This window comes from Rhinopithecus roxellana, chromosome 21, assembly GCF_007565055.1.
Source record: "Rhinopithecus roxellana isolate Shanxi Qingling chromosome 21, ASM756505v1, whole genome shotgun sequence".
Classification (NCBI taxonomy): domain Eukaryota; kingdom Metazoa; phylum Chordata; class Mammalia; order Primates; family Cercopithecidae; genus Rhinopithecus; species Rhinopithecus roxellana.
The window spans coordinates 49,417,713-49,431,169 of NC_044569.1; the positions used below are offsets into that span (position 1 = coordinate 49,417,713).

Below are 13,457 nucleotides of genomic sequence, written 5' to 3' on the forward strand. Positions count from 1 at the left end.
TGAGATATAAGATAGAACCCTGTGGCTGTAAACTGTGCCCCATCTGAATTCTGAGTCCAGTCCCCACAGATAATGCTTTCCCCTACGTCCTCTAAGCAAAGGAAGGAAACAGCTGCCAATTTCTCTTGTGCATGAGCACCTCCCCTGTCACCCCTATGTGCACCCTGCAGTATAAATGACTGATAACAGTGTCTGATAAGTGTCAGGTATGACCCACATGCATATGCCCTCCCTGGTCCATGTGTCATAAGCCCCCGTCTACCCAGGACAACCTCAGTTTATATCTGTGTCCCAGCATGATTATACATTTGAAAAAAAAAAAAAATTCACAGTCATCCTACTTCTGGCTGCCTCGTCACCCTTTTCATTCTCCTGATCCCATACTTACCACCTTACACTAAAGCAAGGCTGTTCTGTCTTTCCCAGCAAGATGGGTAGATGGGCAGCAGGGATCCTGCCAGGCTCACCCCAATTCATCTCATCTCACTCCTAGAGCCAGACCCACTGCAGATACCTTGTGTGTGCCCACTAAACTGAGGCAAAGGTTAACAGGTAAAAGGATTAAGGCAAATCAATAGAATGTGGGCAGAATAAACCATTTTTAGAAGGAGAAGAGGAGAAACTGGGTGCTTTCTCGGAATCCCTGACCCTCACTATTGGCCTGGTCTGCACAGGGTCCTTCATGCAAGTGGCAGAGCACGTCCAGACACGTCCAGCCGTCTGATGCAACCTTGCTGCAAAGGCAACGCATGCTCTTTATTACCCAATCTACCGAATATGTGACCCACACAAATGCCAAGCATCAAGGAGATGGAGGAACAGAAAGACTTTTTGCTTCCTGAGAGTGCCCAGGGCACTGTAGGTAGATAATGGAGACAGATAAACTGCATACTGTAAAAAATACTTTGCTTGTAAACACCAGCCTGTTTGGTGATATGCCAAGATGTGAATTCTCTAGCAGGTCACTTTTTTGATCTCATGGTTGAAACGTGTAAGTATCTCAGCAAATGCCCCAAGAGTGTAGGACAGGCCTGTGGGTTCTGAGCTACTGGTGAGATCATGATGCTGCCTACCCCAGGGAAAGGCCCTATAAGGGAACAGTATGGGGAATGTGTCAGCTCCACCCACTCTGAATGGAACCACACACATTCTTTCTGAATCCCTTCAGGGCTCAATTGTCACAACTACAGTTAGGCATTACCATGTCTCTGCCTCTGTCTGTCTCCCTCAGAGAAGTTACTTTCATTTAGCAAGGCACACAGAGGCACCCAGCACTGTGCCTGGCATATAATAGGCACTCAGTAAACTCCCTGCACTCAATAAATTCCACACAGCTCCCTGCATGGGATTCCCAAGTCACTTACTTATAAGCTGAAATGTATTCTGGGCGTTGGAGGAAGGAACTTGCAGCAGGTGCTGCTGCCTCTCTCATGATCATCCGAAAAGCACTGAGCCAAAGCTTCTCAGAACTCCCCCATCACAGACTGTGCCTATGCAGCCGGCTCAGCTACCCTCACATCTATCTTCAAAAGCTGCCTCTGTGTGAAGTAAGTTAGGACAGAAGTTGGCTGGATTCTCAGCGTGACAAATGGAGGCCCTTCCAGCAGAAGCAAGCAAGCCCTTCCAGCAGAATCTCAGCGTGACAAATGGAGGCCCTTCCAGCAGAAGCAAGCAGGATGGTGAAAGGTCTAGAAACATTTCTCACAACAGCTGCAGCGGCCATGGGTGAAGACAGCCAGCCAGGAGGGTGGCCAGAGCTCAGTACAAGTTCTTTCCAGCTATAACATAAGGGAAGGCGCTGCCTCCGAGGCAATAAACTCCTGGCCACAAGCAGCACAGTGGAAAAAAGCACTGCTGCAGTCAGGACTCCCACACCAGGTGGAGGATTGACCAGATGACCTCTAAGATGTCTCCTGAGTTTCAAACTATGGGAACTAAAGACTCGGGGCATGGAAAGACAATGTAGTTCCCAGTCTGGAGGACCAGTAGCAACTGCAATCTGCACAGGGCACCCTTAAGGGGACCCTGGAAAGAAGCCTCATATGTAAGAACCTGACCTGAGTATGCCGCAGGGAGAATGTTCTGGGCTTCCTAGACAGGCTCATCTGAAGTTTTTTCCTAAGAGACGAAATCTTGGATGGAACTGTCCTTCTCTGCCATCCTGCACATGCCTCCCCAAGTTGTGCAGCTGTCTGCAAGGCCCTTTTAAAAGGTTCCTACCGAGGAGCACCTCTGCCCTTTCTCTTCTCTCTCCTCACTCACTTACCCTGCCCTGATCGCAAACCATCTCCCAAGGTGGAGATTTAAGTCAGCAAAGGGCAAAGAGCCCCAGACTCTCCCCAGGCCCCTGGTGCCCTAGAGCTCCCAGTCAGGAAGACACTGGCCCTCAGGCTTTACACGCTAATTTCTCTTGAGGGCCTCCTGGACCACATGTGTAGTGGACATTCAAAGCTCTAACAGGCCTGAGGTCTCACATTTCTAGGGAAGATTTTTCTCCACCTCACATCCAGGTCAAGACAAAAGGCAACATGGCCACTTTCCATCCCCTATGCGGATGGGCTGGTGTCTAGTCCACCCTTTCTCCCAGCATGCAAACTTTTGCCAGGTCCTGTTTTAGGTAGGGCTCTTGATTCCTGGTATCATCTCTAGTCCCAGTGGAGATGTAGTCAGGACTCAACCCCTTGGGCTTTGAGGCCAGGAGCCACCCCTCAACACCTCTCCCAATCCCCAGGCCTAGATGAGCCCCAGCTGGAGCTCACCCTCCACACTGCCTTTGAGATCCCTGGGGATTTCCCTTACATTCCATGAGCTTAGCTCTGCTTTGAAAGGACGCTAGCTACAGCTTATACAGCCTTTTTAGGTGCTCTGTCACTGGAAGGTTTTCAAGATTTTTACTCCACTGTGGTACTAAAAGTATTCTAAATCAGCCTTGGGACTCTCCCTTTGGACTTACTTATGGAAACCTTCCCTGGCTGACCTCCCACCCCAGACAACTAACTCTGGGCACATCCCTGCAGATCCGCAAACACAGACTGAACACACACTTACTACGTGCCAGGCACTACTGTCGGTTCTGAGAATTCAAACATGCAAAGACTGGACCTTCACCTAAAACACATCAGCTCTATAAAAATGAAGTATGGCAGGAACAGAGGGATCTGCAACACTCTATTTAATTTGCATTCCACTCTTCCCCGGGGTTGTTACAGCTTTTTAGTGGCTTCATATGTTCATGTCTTCTCTCCCCAACAAAACTACCTGCTCCTAGAAGCAGGTTTCAGGGCTTCCCCACTCTGTACACTCCAAGGGGCTGGGACAGGGCTCTGCTCACTGTGGATGTTAAAAAACAAAATGCCTCTCCCCTAACTCACTCTAATGTTTCCAGCTGAAACACGCTCTTGGCTGTCGCCGGATTCTGCCAGCTGGGCCTCCAGCATGACACAGCATCCCCGCCTGGCTTCCCTGACGACAGCGGCCAGCATGACAAAGGATTCTCTGACAATGGGAGGAAGAGGTCTGCTCTCATTGTCTACGGCAGCCCTCACCATGGTCACGCTCAGTGGCCGATGCTTCCCCACTCGCAGGGCTCAGCTTGGGCCCACACTTCTGCAGCCTCTACCTTGCACAGTGCGTTGTCTGTAAGGCAGCACCACCCCACTATCCTGCTAGCAATACCTGAGCACTGAACTCACCATGATCTTTCCTCCTACCTCAACCCCAGCAGACCCTGCTCCAGCAACCAGAAGTTCACACCTGAGTTAAGAGCTGTTGTCCCCGCAGTGAGTGAGGCCACAAAACAGGGAGCCACTGAGAAGACTCCCTTATCCCCCAAGTCTAAGGAATCACTGCAGACTTTACTGCCTAACTAATTTTCATGTATGACCTTTGGTCCATCCTTAGATGCATGGCCCTTGTTCCAGGTCTCACCCCCTGTGACGTGGATGCCATGGGGAACCTGTTACTGCCTCACCAGCCCCATGGCCACCCGGTTCCCAGTCCTGTTCCCTTCCGATCCAAGCAAGGCTGCACACCTCTCTGATTAAAGCCCTGCCTCTATGCCTTACCTGCAGGCTAAAAACCAAGGTCTGAAGCCAAGCTCACAAAGCTCATCCACTCTGAGCACTGTCTGCCTCTCCGCCCTTGCATTTGATCTCACTGCTTGCGGTTCCTTCCTACACCCAGGCAGCCTTGTTCCTCCACACCCTGCGCACACCATGCCTTCTCCCTGAATGCCCTTCTCCCATCTCCTCTTCTGGCCAGTTCCTTTTCATCCATTAAGATTCAGCTCCTGAGCCGTCTCCTTTAGGAAACCCTCCCTGACATCTGAGGCTGGAGCAGGTAGCTGCCCCTTGTCTGTGCCGCTATAAGGGGCTTGGACTTCTCTCTACCTAGACTCCCCACATCACATTGAATGGAACGGTTTATGCATCTGTCTCTCCCACTAGAAAGCAGGCTGCTTGAAGGCATGGGGCTATACCTGTTCACTGTTGTAGCCCCAGGGCCAAGGACAGAGACAGGCATAGAAACACAGCACGATAACTACTGTGAAGCTCGTACCAACTGCAGGATGATCAAGTAAACCTCTTAGGTCTGCTCTACCCACCCCACCCCAAGCATCTAGTTTCCCCCTAACCATTTTTGGGCCATTGTCCCAGCCTAAAACCTCCTCCACCATGAGCCAGGTCTACTGTCAAATTCACCTCATCCATGAGACCATCCCAAACTGGCTCCACTCTACAGATCATTGCTATGGTAACTGCCTCCCATACTTTATCTCTCCTACCCCTTGGGTAAGTGAGCATTTGGGTCTGGCTCTATGGCTGAATATGAGTGAACAGTAGGCATTAAGAAGCTCTGGGAAGTTCAAGGCTTTCTGTTCATCATAATGATGTCAGACAGCAAGGCACCTCAGCCCTGAGCACTGGACCTGAAGTCTGAAGTCAGGGTTCATATCCCTGCTCTACTGCTTACTTGTGACTTGGGCATGCCACTAACCACGAAGGCTCAGTTTCCTCTTCTGCAAAATGGGTATAACAACAACTGCCTCACAGACTGATAATGATAACTGCCTATTATAAAAGGCAGATGGGATAATTTGTGTGAAATACTTTGCAAACTGTAAAGCCAAATCAAGTGCAGGGTATTAAAGTAGCCCCGCTGTCAACCAACCACTATCCAACCTTTCTGTCCTCCTCCCCACCAGTAGTTTTGTCCTTACTTGAGTCAGTTGAGAATCAAATGAAATCTGTAGATTCTCTTCCTAGAAAAGTACACATGCATCCCAGCTTTGCCAACACTTCCAAAAGGTTCATGAGGACCCTGACTCAGGGCGAGAAAGCCACAGACCAAGTTTGAGAGCACTGTAGGACACCAAGACCCTCCATCTTTCCCAAATACACACCTTCATGTGCTCATGAATGCCAAAGATGAAGATAAGGCAGGAAGGGCCAGTTGCGAAGGAAAGAAAAGTCAAGATGAAAAAATGAATTTCAGAGCTCTTCCCAGAACCAGAAGACAGGAGAGAAGAACATAAAGAGTTCTCACTCTTTGGGAAGTAAGAACCCAACTTTTTTCCAGAAAACATTATGGTACCTAGAAAGAATATTGGATGAAATGTCAAATTCCAGGATTTTTTACCCACTCTGCTAAGGACTCACCATGACCCTGGGCAAGTCATTCCACTTCCCTAGGCTTCAGGTCTTCACATGAAGATCAGATCATCTTCAAAGTCCTCCCCAGCTCTGGGTGCCAGAGATTCAAGGATGTGTCTGTTCTCACCCCGTTGTGAACCACAGCTCTGGCCTTAATTCTGAAGTCAGAGGCATGCTGAGAGCACGGTGCCAACGCAGGGAGAAGGCCACCATTACAGCAAGGTTCTAAATTAAACTGCACGCAGCAGGAGGCAGGGGGCAAAGGAAAACCCAAACCTGAAAGGAAGCAGCTGAGCTCAGGGTGCCGGTGAGTCAGTGAGGCCCAGAGGTAGATGCCCCCTCCCCCTGCCATGCCAAGGACATCAAATAGGGCTGTGTTATCAGGTAAGTTATGCAGAAATGCCACCAAGTGTGGAGAATTCTCAGAAACTGCAATTTGCCTGCATGTTTGTACCTCCTGTTCTCTATCTGGGCTCAGGATTCTCTCTCCATTCCAACCACCCACCTCCTGTCTCCTCCTTCATGACCTGAGCTGCAAACAACATAACCTTAAAACAAGGGCAATGGAGCCCAAAACGGAAATGAAATTAGATGACAATATCTGGGACCAGACGGTGAGTTTGGGATTAGATAAAAAGCAGACTTGTATTAACACATCTACACAGACCTGTAAGGCAGAAACTCCTACACCCAGGCAGGGCCTGAGTGAGACCTTGACCAAAGCCACAACCTCTCCCTGAGTCACAGCACATCTGAGCTGAGGCAGGACCACGGAGAACACCTCCTTAGCTCCATGTCCCCAGAAGCCTGTTGGTTGGCTTCAGGGTAATTTCCATCAGCTGCCTAACTTCCACAGAAGAGTATACCTCTGGGCCCTCCCAGGAGGTTCCAAAAAGCCCGAAGTTCAGGATAACAAGGGCCATTAAGGTGTTTTTTCCCATTGCTTCCTTCTGCATTTGCTCTAGAATAAGAACTGGCATTATGGGCCCCTTGAAACCAACATATGTGAAACTGACTAAGTTCCAGGGTGACTGCTCTAAAATATTTATGATTTGTTCCCTCCTGTAGGCTGTGTTATTGCATTGCAACTTAACTATTTCTGCTCTACTATCTTTGTAGAGTAGCAGAGTATCTGGCCTAAGTGAGGCTGGTGCTTCATAAACATTTGCTGGACTTAATGAACATTTGTTAAATTTTATTTGTACCCACTTCTAGATACACAAACACGTAGGTGCCCAGTACATATTGAGTGAATGGTTAATTAATTGATTAGTTGGCTAAACTTAATAACCCTCCAGGCTGTCTGACAACCTTCACATGCATGAATTCTGAGAAATCCATGCAGGCAAGTATAAGTTCTTTGCTCCTTGAATTCAATGAAGACTCAATGAACACAGCCATATGAACATAGATAACTGTTACATGAACAGGCATACCATATGCATTTATTACATGCACATATGATTCTGGTAGAAACTAGATGTATCACAGCTGCTATCCATTCACCAACAGTAAATTATTAAATGTGTGGTAATAACAGCAATGCAGACTTCCCTTCTTTAGTGGCTGCTCTCATTAGGAATGGTTAGCAAATCAAGAGTGTTTCGAGAAAGAATATGTGTCAGCATAATATACTTTATTTCTTAGTTTCAGTATTTCCTGAGGTATCAAGAATCCACACTCAAAAAAAAGTGGCCACTATTAATTAAATGCCATAAGTTGAGAAACGGGGGAATGTGGCCCTTCCCCCACCGAGAGGCCTTATGCAAGCCACATTTTTGAGCCTCAGTGTGTTCATCTGTAAAATGGGGCTAATACTCTCCTACCTCACAGGACCCTCTTAATAAATGCTATGATATCTGGGCGGGGGCAGGGGTGGAGGGAGGGGGTGTAAGAAAACCTGCCCTGTAAGGTCATACAAACATATTATTCTAGCAACCTGTTAATCACTGATGACACTGTGCCCTAGAATGTGTTACAAAATTACTGCCTCTGAGCATCCATTATCCAGGACAGATGCTTGACACAGATGAGGTGATCTGTGTGTAAATTGAATCCTGTGTCAAATATTCAGAGGGAGTTTCCCCAGACAACCTAAGCGTGTCCTGGCCACCTTCTAGCGTCTGTTCGGTGCATTCTGTTCACGTATAATTGGGTTTTCTTGAAAGCCAGGCCATTTCCTCGCGCAGCCCGAGCCTGCTAGGAGCCTGGATTCCCGAGGTTTTCAGCCTAGACCGGGCCCTGGGCAGGAGGAACTGGAAACGGACAGCCGGCAGCCCCTCCCTGAGCTCTGGGCGGCTCCTTCCTCTCGGCACCGGCCCCAGCAGCAGCGGCGCTCGCTAGCGCTGTGTCACTTTCGCCCTACGGAGGCTTTAGCCGCGGCCGAGCTGGCGGCTCCAGCGGCTTCCTCCTTGGTCGCGCGGGCCCCTGGCCTGGGAGATAATCCCCGGGCCGCAGAGACACAGCGCCGGGCGGGCGGCGGGCTGGGCTGGGTTGGGGCGCGCTGGGGCTGCCAGGCCGCCTTGGGCTCCCACTGTAGAGCCGGGACTGCGGTAGGCAGTCGCTGACTCTCCCAGGTCTGCGAAGGCAGCTGCGGTGAGCGCGGGCACGCACACCCACCGAACGCCTCGGTGCGGGGTCACCCCAGCGTGGACTGGGGGCGGCGCAGCCAAACTAACCCCCGCGCCGCCGGGTGGACCCCCAGTCTGCCGGGTCAGGGGGCGTCGTGGGCGCGGAGGGAGGGGCTGTGTGACTCAGCCGCACAGCGGACCTGGGACTCCTGCACCCAGGACCAGCACACGCGACCCTACGGTCTTCCCCGGCCCACAGCCGCACGGTCCCCTCTCCAGGTAACTCGGGCGTGCGCGCGCAGGGACACACGACCTCGACTCGGACGAGGAGGGGGCTGGAGGGACCGGTCCCGCGGGGGATCGGGGCCCACGCGTGTCCCCACTACGTCGCGGTCTGCGGTCCCCGCCCCCCACACACACCGGAGCCGTGTGTACACACAAACAGCCGGGCGGGGGAGGCGACGCCTCACTCCTCGGGGTGGGGACGCACGCGGCGCCGCCAGCCAGCCCTCCCCTCTACACGCCGCACAGCCCGCCCTGCTCACACCCCCCAGCCCCAACCCAGAAAACTCCGCGGAACCAAACAGCCAACACCGCCCAGATAAGGGACTCAGACCGCCCCCTTCCCGATTGTCTTTAATCATCAATAGAGAAACACACTCGACTCAGGCGCGCGGCGTCCTGGACGCCCCCTCCGGCCATATCCAGGCACCGGCACGCGGCCCTCCGAGGCCCCAGACCTTCGCCTCAGCCCAAGCCATCGCCCCCGACCCCCCGCCCGCCCTCCCCCATGACCCGGGCCCGGGACAGTTACCTGCTAGTCGTGCTGATGAACCCGAGCCGGAGCCCACCCCACGGCCGCTCGGGTCACTCGCCACCCAGAGGTGGTTTTTCTGAGCCTGTCAAGTGAACCCCTCTCCGCCCGGCGTATCTATTCCCCAGGCCCGACTGCACCGCGGCTGCAGGAATAATAAAAAAGCCAACAGAACCACGACCGTTGGGAACAACCAAAGGGGAGACCGCGACGGGTCCACCGATTTCGTTTCTTCCTCTGCTCCCATCCCCCGCTCCCCCCGCGGCCCGCGGGCTCACCGGGGACGCAGGGAGGGGGCTGCGCCCTGTCTAGACGACAGCCATCCACAGACATCCCCGAGCCCGCGGGGACGGGCGCGCACACTCACACACGCCCGCTGCCACAGACACAATCAGTCACCGGGGAAGGGAGGGGCGGCGTGGAGACACACTCTCGGGGTCCCTCCCGCAGCCCCGAGTGCCGCAGCCCCCGGCCTCCAAACGCCACCCCGAGACGCACTCCCTACCTCGGCGGAGCGCGGTCTGAACAGCTGCAAGTTTGGCTGGTACTAAACCAACTGCTCGATGCAGCAAATGCGGGCTTCAAAACAAAAGGGAGAGGAATCGCGCTCGCTCCCTTCCTCCCCCCAGGTCGGAACCCGGCACATGACAGCGGCTACACAGCGCAGCTCCAAAGCGAGCCAGGCTCCAGCCGTGCGCCCCCCAAGAGCCCCCCTTGGCGCCGGAGCTCCAGGGCCACGGCACCCCGCGGGGCGGAGAACCCGGCAGGGAATGGGACAAACCCAGGGAGGGGGCGACACTGTGGAGTGCAGTTCCCCACCGAGGGGGAGGAGGGGATGGTAGATGGGTGCGGACACCCCGCTGGCCCAGGCGCAGGGAGGGGGAAAGGGGCTGATTGTTTGGGGCGGTTTTCCTGGATTTATCTATAAGCACGCGCACGTCACGCAGCCCTCCTCCCGGGTACCCGAATCGATCAGCAAGCTGAGGTGACTATAAGAGGAGGACGGGAGAGGAGATGCTCACCTCGGGGTTCCTCTGGCCGCCGCGCCAAGCCCGACCCGGGGGTGGGGGAAGGGGGCAGGGAAGGGGAAGGGAGGGACGAGGCTCCGGAGAGCCGACTCCTGCCTCGAGTTCGGAGCGTCCCAGCCGCGGAGGGGATCGGGCGCCCCAGCGCACAGACCCAGCAGAGAGGGGAGGGAGGGAGGGAAGGGAAACAGGGAGGGAGGGGCGGGTAGGGGGGAGGGAGTAGAGGAAGGAAAAAAAATGATCCCTGATCTGACACAGGGAAAGAGAATGTAGGAGAGTGACGTCTAGGCCCCGCCCTCCCCTCCGGCCACGTGCAAAGACTTGAAAGGAAAGAGGGCGCCGGGAGGCCTGCTGGGTAATGTAGTTCGCCTTTCTTTTCCAGGATGGCGGGCCCTGGAGAGCGGGGTGGCCCCGGGACGCTCGGGATGTCGGCTTAGCTGCCAAGACAGCCCAGTCTACCGACACCAAAACCCGCCGCCCAGCGACCCCACGGCACTGGCGCAGCCGTGGGTGGGGGCTTCTGCGGTGGGAGACCTGGGGGCTTAGGCAAAGTCCAGGCTTACAGGGAAACGTTGGTTTTAGAGTCAGAAAGGCTTTAAGGATGAGAACTTCGTGCTGAAAGTGCAAAGTCTGTGCTAATGGCAGATAAAAAGGAGCTTTGTGTATGCACTGGGGGGCTCATGTGGCGTGATTAATGCCGCACTAAATGCCACCGTCAGTTATTGAGATGCATATGTTATAATTAACATTTGAGCATCTCTGTGGCAGGGGCTGGCTGTTGTAATTAGATATGCACTTTGCAACCAATTAATTTTCCTTCGGCCAAACTAAGGGCTGGGACGGGGTAGTTGGGAGAATTCAACGTAGTGGATAATTCAGTAATAACCAGATCACCAATGTTTTTGTTAAAACTGAGCTTGGTACAGAGAGGCCTTCAGGAGTAATACTGAATAAAGTAGTGTATACCCCAACAAGGAAGGGGGCTAGAAATTCATTAGAGGAACCGTGTAATGCAGTATAAACTGCTGTAGAAACCCATTTATTCATTAGTTTATATTCACATTTAGTGAGCACTTTCCACAGACCAGAAACGTCTAGGAATGCCAAGACAGGTAAGACCCACAGTCTGTGCTCTCAAGGAGCTCAGTCCAGTATAGGGACCACAGTCAATGAAAGTACTATACAAGGGATAAATCAGCGCTTAACACAAAGTACTGTGAAATTCCCCCCACCACACAACCTGGAGCAGCCAAATGGATGGATGGAGGGTGTGTGGGGCGTGGTAGAGGATCAGGAAGACTTCCTGGAGGAAGTGATACTTGAGCAAAGAATTTCTAATATTTTTTTTTTTTTTTTGAGACGGAGTCTCTCTCTGTCTCTCAGGCTGGAGTGCAGTGATGCCATCTCAGCTCACTGCAAGCTCCGCCTCCCGGGTTCACACCATTCTCCTGCCTCAGCCTCCCCAGTAGCTGGGACTACAGGCGCTGGCCACCACGCCTGGCCAATTTTTTTTTTTTTTTTTGTATTTTTAGTAGAGACGGGGTTTCACTGTGTTAGCCAGGATAGTCTCGATCTCCTGACCTCGTGATCCACCCACCTCAGCTTCCCAAAGTGCTGGGATTACAAGTTTGAGCCACCGTGCCCAGCAAGAATTTCTAGAATTTTTAACAAAGAGAAAGGAAAGGATAAGCATCTGATTAAGGTTAAAGGGTACAAAGTCTTCAGATGAGAGAAGAGACCTAATTCGAAAGGTCCCAGGCCTACAATCCCAGCACTTTTGGAGCCTGGGGAGCTCAAGACCACCCTGGGCAACACAGCACGACTCCTTCTCTACAGAAAATTTTAAAAATTAGCCTTGGCGCGTGGCATGGGCCTTGAAGGACGGGTGGGATTTTGTTTTGTGTGGAGAACTTGTCTCCTGGGCTGGAGACACAAAACAGCATAGACATTCGCATCCTATAGAACAACTCATTTGATTCTTGTACCAAAGGCCATGGTGGCTGTCATTTCCTCCCTTCTGGAGGGAGGCAACAGGCCCAGAGAGTTAAGCAACTCATGCCCAGCCATGATTCGGTACAGAGTGGGTGCCGGAGGCCAGTTGTCTGGGGGGCAGGCCCCTGTCGCCCACTCCAAAGGAACAGGTTTAAGCACACCTGACTCTTCCCATTGGTTTGTCCCTCAGCGTTTATGCTCATTGGCTCAGCAGTGAGTTATTTGTATGCTTTAACATCTGGACAATTTCCTGGGTTTATAAAATATTACATAATAGTACTGGAATCTACACATTCAGCAAATTCCCATTTACTTACCTTGTTGTCATTGTTGGTTTTTACGTATTATGTGACAGGCATGCCACCTGCAAAGGAAATAAGAGTAAAATTGTTTGGGTCTTGGCTTTGCTTTGGCTTAAACCACACCCTCAGAGGTGAGGAGAGGCTAGAGGCTGAGGAATATGTGGAATGTGAAGCTTCCACTGAGAGTACACACCTCCGTTTAGGGTATGCACCTAGGGTAAGAGGGGCAGTGGGAACCACAGGCTCTGGCGTCAGTGTCACCCCTGGGTTTGAATCCCAGGCATGATATATCCTGGCTCTGTGACCTTGGGCAGCTTTCTTAACATTCATAAGGGATGACCTTGGGCCACTTACTCAACAACTTTTCTTGGCCTTGTGATCATGGGTTTATACTGGCCGTGCACATGGAAAGTGGTCAAAGATGGTTGATGCCCTTTCTTGTCCTGAGTCTTTCTGGCCCTCGAAAATGAACCCTGAATTTTTCTTTCTGCAGACTCACACCAGCAGAGCTAGTAGTGCAGGAAGGATTTCTGAGGGTGACGCATCTTAATATGTGAAATCAGTTAGGTTTGTCTTCAAGGAACCTGGACCCAATTCTAATCTTCACCTGCTCCTGGCCTAGCTCTCTTAACCCGCATCAGCCGAAGTTCTTCATGTTCCTCCCCTCCCTACCCTGCTGCCCCACCTAATGTTGCCTCCTCTGGGCAGTGCCTGGGATTTTGCGTTGCTGCTGCCTGCCCACCCAAACTTCTCTCCTGTTTTTCACATCCTCAGTGCCTGGCTCTCTGCTCTACCTCCAGTCTAATAAACTGTCATTAACATATAAGACATTCTTCTGATTCTCTCCTCCAACTCTGACACTTTTGTCTTCTTATTGAGAGCTCTCTTCAGTGGCCTCTGATGACGGGCATTTCAGGCTGCAATGGGGATCTTTGTTTGAGAGGAAGGCCTTGTAGTTGCCTCAGACCAGAGTTCCCCCAGGTGGGAGGCCTGGGGCTTATGTGGCCCATTGTCTGTTGTTCCTTCTCTGCTCTGGGATTGATTTCATGCCCAACCTGCAGGCTTCTGTCAGAAGAGCTGCTAGGTGCAGAGTGAAGGAAATG

General features: G+C 52.2%; 1 protein-coding gene across 9 annotated transcripts in view; it reads right to left on the minus strand.

Annotated features, from left to right (window-relative positions):
• The window catches only part of CTIF (cap binding complex dependent translation initiation factor), a 394,322-nt gene extending 383,983 nt beyond the window's left edge, over positions 1-10,339 (minus strand). For 3 of the 9 annotated variants that reach the window (XM_030925884.1, XM_030925880.1, XM_010385878.2), the window contains exon 1: positions 10,058-10,230. The gene's annotated coding sequence lies outside the window, so the exon portion shown is untranslated. Of the gene's footprint in view, positions 1-9,035; positions 9,181-9,540; positions 9,615-10,057 lie in introns of all 9 variants that reach the window. The other 6 variants (XM_030925882.1, XM_030925879.1, XM_010385880.2 and 3 more) reach the window with 5 other exon arrangements.
• Between the last annotated feature and the right edge of the window lie 3,118 nt (positions 10,340-13,457).